The following is a 6,117-nucleotide window of genomic DNA, read 5'->3' as shown; positions in this document are numbered from 1 at the left end:
GGTGCTCTGCGGCTTGGGGTATCTCCTCTTCCCAAAGTCTAACAGGAGAGAAGAGACCTCAGCCCCAGAGGAGCTGGCGTCCTCTGGAGAGCAGCAGAACAGCCGCTTTTTCCCGTGGTGCAGGGCATCACCTGCCCACACGCTTCGTCTTTGCCATGAAGCACCAGCTGCTGGGCTGGGCTGGGCTGCAAAACAGAGGGAAGGAGAAGCCGGAGCCGGAGCCGGAGCCAGAGCCGAGGATGAAGTTGAGGCTGAAGCCTTCCCTCCCCTCCCCAGGGCCACGCCAGGGTGAATCACTTTTTCTGCCTCCCACCGTCTGAGGAGCCTGCGCTGCCTGGGGCCAACGTGGCCGAGTGCGGGAGCTACAAAGCCACCAATGCTCTGACTCCGGCAGCTTTGTCCCCTCCGTGTCCCCAGCAGGAAGGGCAGCTCTGCCTCCTGCCCATGCCACCCATCCCCACCGGCCCTGCGCCCGTTCCCACCCAGGGACGTTGGAAGTCCCAAGAGGAATGGTAAGAGGTCACTCCACGAAACCAAGCCCTCCGTGGAGCCGTCGCCTTGGAGCGTTCTCCAAAAGGGAGACCACCCGCCAGCAGTCAGCAGCCCTTCCAGGATAAACTCTAAACAAGGCCAATGCCTAACATCAGTAACAATTCAGTTTCTAAATAAAACAGACTGGGGAGACAAACGCTTTGTACAATTTGGGCTGTGGATGACACAGATTGACGTACAGCTCCAATGTGTTTAACTCCATCAGGTGATACAATGGGTACAAACTGCATATTTGTGACAACACGTTGGATTAACTGAATGAAACATGGGATGACACATGGCAAAAACAGTAACGTAGCTAGACCACGCAATAGGTAAAATAAGATTTGTTTGATCCAAGGACCTCCTGGAAGCCAGGAGAACATATCGACATTCCAGCCTTTCCAGGTTTGGGGGGCAACATGGGCCAATTTCCGTATTCCGGCAGTAATTTGTTTGATGACTTTGCCATTGTCATTGATTTTTAAACAGCAACTAGAATCATGCAATTTCCCACAGACCCCGCCTTCTTCGGCTAGTAGGTAGTCGAGAACCAAGTGATGTTGATAAATTGCAGTTTGCATTTGGGTTGCCTGATCTGCCAGTAGGTCGAGGGCCTCAGCTGTTTGATTGGTGATAATTTCTAATACGGCTTGCAGCCGGATAATGCGATGTAGATTATAAATGGGTTCTCGAGCACCACTAACCCATTCATTGTGTAGCCAAATCAACTAGAATTGTTATATGAGAACATAGAGTATAGGAATTAGCGTATCCATCGATCTATGTAGTGATCAAAACCAATTTGTGTTTCTAATCATTTATATATAGACAATGTGTTTTGTTACTAGAAGAATGCACTTCTGTCAAAAGGAATGATAAAGTGCAGTTTTGTGTAGCAGACTGAGAAAACTGGCCAGGATTGCCGGGACTGAGAGCCAAAAGGGTAAAAGGTAATTCCAGCAGGGGGAGATCGCGACCACCGACTCACGGACCACCGACCCAAGTAATACCACCTACTCAAAAGAGAACAATAGAAGAAGTCGACTGAGTTTGCGCAGTAATCTACATGTGGAACAAGCAAGTTTGTACCAATCAGTAGAAAGGACAATAATGAATATGTATGAATAGGTAAATTTTTGATCTATAAATTGTATGGGAAAGGTGCGTAAGGTATGCACGTGAGGAGGAACGATCCCCCCTGCATCCGGCGCCGTGAATAAAGAATGCCTGCTCTTTAATACTAAATTAGTGTTAAGGAGTTGTTTCTGATTTTACCACGTTTTTCGGTAACAATTGGGGTTCCAAGTTGCACGTCCATAATGTTGTATGATACGCTGGGGGGTCCGCACGTCTTTACCCCAGGACCGGCCACTCCCATCGGTGAGGGAGGTATCAGTAACTTTGGATCGTTTTTCCCGCTTCAAATCATCATATATTCAAATGCCTAAATGGTCTCCGTCTGTTTCTGAGAGTAAGAAAACCAAGGGACGGATCACCCCAACGCAACATATTCCTGACCAGTTTGCTGGTAACGCTTTATATGCATGGTTTCCACATACGCAACAGTGTCCCTCGAGGGCCACTGATCCGTTAGCAAAGGGTCCTTTCCAATGTTCCACACGGGCGAAGGGTCAAAATAAGGGGTAGGTTCTAAACCAAACGGCCACTTTCAATGCAACAATATAGCGATTCCTTTGTGGAGTTTTCACAACATGGTATGTCTGAACAAAGGCCTTCCCACGTTCTCCTCCAACGGGGCCAATCTATTCTATTACAATATTTACAGTTGTAAGCTCCTGCTTCCTGGTCCCAAATACAAGCACGGCCCACAGAGTTGCCTCGGCTGGTATTAGGTGTGAGAGACCAAAATCTGGGAAATGCATTCTGGTATCCCTCTTCATTCACCCAGGCATAGCTGTATACGAGTTCATCCTTTTCATGTGGCCCCTCTCCCACCTGAACGGTTATGCTTACGTTCTGATATGTCCATTCACATGTGCCGTTACCCACAAAGACGCCATCCTTTTGTGTTCTAGCCAAACAGTATTTACCTTTCTCTGGGTGAGTCATGTGAGCTTTGCCATGTTTTATTCCCTTTCGTTTCGCTATATTTACTCACCCACCATTTTGGTAGCAAAGGTATAGCTACCCAGGGCCAACTTGATAGACCAAACGGTCCTCCACATATCCAGCATTCTGTGAGGTTATAAACACTTGCTATTTGTTCAGCCAATTGCATAAAAGAATTCTTTATATCATTTCCTTCATCCCTAAAGTCTTTGAGGGGATAACTGATTGTTCCAGGGATCGCGACCCATACAATACACCAAAACAACAAAATTGACATTTTGCTCTACAAATCCAGCCTAAGCTTACAAATGTTATACAATCAATCACAAAAATACACATAGTCAAAATCAAATGTTAATCTTCCCACATTCGGTTGCGTTCCCGCAGGGATCTCCTGTGAAATGAAACAAAACGTCGACTTGCCCAGTTTGGGCTTCATCTACGTGCTTAAAATGAGGGAACAATCCAGCGAGTGTTAATTTTGTGCTCTTTCCCCCCCAGGCATCTTCAGCCTTCCAGGCATATTTGTTAAGGGGTTCAGTAAGTATGAGGGGGACGGTCCCAACGGTTGGCATTTCTACCGACGCTGGCTGTCCAGGAGAGAAGGTTGGTTCCCTTGGAACACTAAGAGCTTGAGACGTTGGAATTAAAACTGGGGGTTTAGGACAAAAGCCATTTAATCGGGGGCATCCATTTGTTCCCCAGCGACCATTGACTCGGGTAGCTGCATCCCAGAGGTGCTCCGCCCAATGCGGCTTATGAGGTTTCAGAAATCGTTTTGAGAGTCCATTAGTTCGTTCCACTATCCCCTTGGCTTGGGGGTAATACGGGGTGTGGAATACCCACTTGATTCCTTCTTCCCTTGCCCACTCCTGTACTCTGGTAGCAGTAAAATGACTGCCATTGTCTGACTGAATAGAACTAGGTTTTGGGAGGGAGCTAAACCAGAATTTCAGGGCCCGCACTGTATTTTCCCCAGGTGCTCGTGGAAATGCTTCGGCCTGGACTAGGCCAGAAATTACTTCCACGCCTACTAATACATATTGTTTTCCTTCTGACTTTCGGAAAGGCCCAATATCATCGATTTGCCAGACTTCCCAGAGGGTCTTTTTGTCTCTCAAATGGAGTGGGAACTCCTCCCTGGGATGTCGCTCTAGCCAAAGTCGGCATTGCTCACAAGCTGAAATACAGGCCCTGCAAGCGTCCCGAGGGGCAGGCCAGCCTCTGGCATGTGCCTCCTTGTATAAATCATTAGACCCCGCGTGGCCACGTTTAACATGTAGCCATTCTAGGAGCCTATCCCAATTTTCTCCTGTTTGGTCCTCCTTCTGCAGAGGGGCAATTCTGGCCAATTCGTCCGCCCTATTATTCCACTCACTCACTGGAGTACCCCCTTCCGGGTGGGAGGGCACCCATCCTATTGCAAAATCCCCGTGTTTGGCAACATTTAAGATTTCTTGCCACCTCTCCTTTTGCCACACTGGCACCCGATTTACCTCCCAGTTGTTCTGTTCCCAAAAAGGGAGCCATTCTGTGCACCTTTGAATACTGCAGACGAGTCAGTGTAGATGTACACCGGAGTCCCTGCTTTTCCCTCGCTATTAAACACACTCCATACCGCCACTAACTCTCCCACTTGGGCACTGCCCTCGCCTTCAGGAATTATTTCCCTCTAGGTATCCACATGAATAGCTACAGCCCGATACTTCCACTGTTGGCCCTCTCGTTTGGCGGCGGCGTCTGCGAACCATACGTTTCGCAGCTCCTCCGAAAATGGCGGGGCAATCCTAACTACAGAAGGAGGAGGGGTATCCTCCTCCCGAAGGTTTGTCGCTTCTTCCTGTATGTTTAACACCTTTGCGGTACCTTCAGTGACTGTAAAAACACTACAGTAATGTTCGATTTTAGCATACCGTTTCCTCACAGTACCCCTTTGGGCCACCCCGTCAGGGGGAGGGGTCCCTGCTAACACAGGCGTAATTACCTTAAAGGGTCCCCTTAAAACTATAGGTTGTTGGCGTATGGTTCGCTCCGCTTCTCTAAGAGCTAAGCTCACTACAAACAAACCCTTTTCCCAGCTGGAGTACCGCTTTTCAGCATCCTTAAAACTCCTAGAATAAAACCCAGTCGGTCGAATGGGACCTTCTGCTCCTTTCTGCCAAAAATGAATTGACAATCCCCAGTGTGCGAACCCCCATTCAATTTGAACTGGGTCGGTGGGGTGGATAGGGCCCAAAGTTTGATGGGTGCTTGCTTCAAACACCAAAAGCTGCAGTGCCTCATCGTGAGCTGGAGTCCATTTCCAAATCACCCTCTTTCGCAACAGGTCATATAAGGGACGTGCCATTATTGCAAATTTCGGCTTATGCTTTCTCCAAAAGACCAAGAATCCCAAGGTGTGTTGCAGCTCCTTTTTACCTTCCGGAATTTTTACCTGATCTAACGCTGAGAGGGTGTCCTGAGGAATACAGGCTGACCCTCCTTTCCACCAGATGCCCCACAACTTAACTTCACTGGCAGGGGCTTGTGTTTTTTCTTTGGGTATTTGAAGGCCTGTTCCTTCCAGGTGATTAATAGTTCTGTCCTGCATAGTCTGCACCGAAGCTATGGTATGTCCCCCTTTTAGTATGTCATCAATATACTGATAGACTTTGACCTCTCTTTCTGATGGGATTATTGCCAATTCCTGTGCTGGGGCATGGTGGGCCAAGGTAGGCGAGTGTTTATATGCCTGAGGCAAATGGGTAAAAGTGTACTGTTGTCCTTCCCAGGTAAAAGCAAATTGGTCTCGATCACACTCCTGGAGTGGAACCATAAAAAACATGTCCTTCACATCAATGGTTGCTAAGATAGGGTGGGCCTGTTCTTGAATGGCTGCAAGTAATTCGGCTATGTTGGGTACAGCCGCAGTCAGGGGGCCAGTGTTTGCATTCAGTCGCCGATAGTCAATGGTCAGGCGCCATTTTCCATTAGGGTTGCATACTGGCCACACTGGTGAATTGTACGGGGAGTGAGTAAACACTAAAATTCCCTGCTGTTTGAGATCCTCAGTTACTGGGGCTATCCCTTCCCTGGCTCCTAGCGGCAACGGACAGGGTTTTACGTTGGTAATCTTGGAGGGGGGAAGGCCAGGCGCCATTTGCAATAGGCGCACCTCCGCCCAAGATGTTTCAGTTAATTGCCTGACCTGGGGGATGCCAAAAGACCACGAGTTCCCCTGGGTGTCATGCCACTGCCTTCCCTTCAACGCAGCCATGCCTAAAATGTTTGTCTGAAAAGGTCCTATGGCTACCATGGTATTGATGGGGGCTTCCTCTCCTGGGAACCATAGTGTCACTGAACTCACAGGCATTGACTGTGTTTTTCCCAGAGCATTTAAGATAATTAGATTTCTAGATGGGATAGAGATCCCGCACCGTTCTGCTTCGGTCTGCATCAGTGCGGTGATTTGTGGCCCAGTATCAATTAGAAAAATTACCGGTCTTTTCCTTGGTCCTACAGCTACTGTGACTA

This window comes from Phalacrocorax aristotelis, chromosome 6 (genome assembly GCF_949628215.1).
Source record: "Phalacrocorax aristotelis chromosome 6, bGulAri2.1, whole genome shotgun sequence".
In the NCBI taxonomy this organism is placed as follows: domain Eukaryota; kingdom Metazoa; phylum Chordata; class Aves; order Suliformes; family Phalacrocoracidae; genus Phalacrocorax; species Phalacrocorax aristotelis.
The sequence above is the reverse complement of the archived record's forward strand: the minus strand, read 5'-3'. Positions refer to the sequence as shown.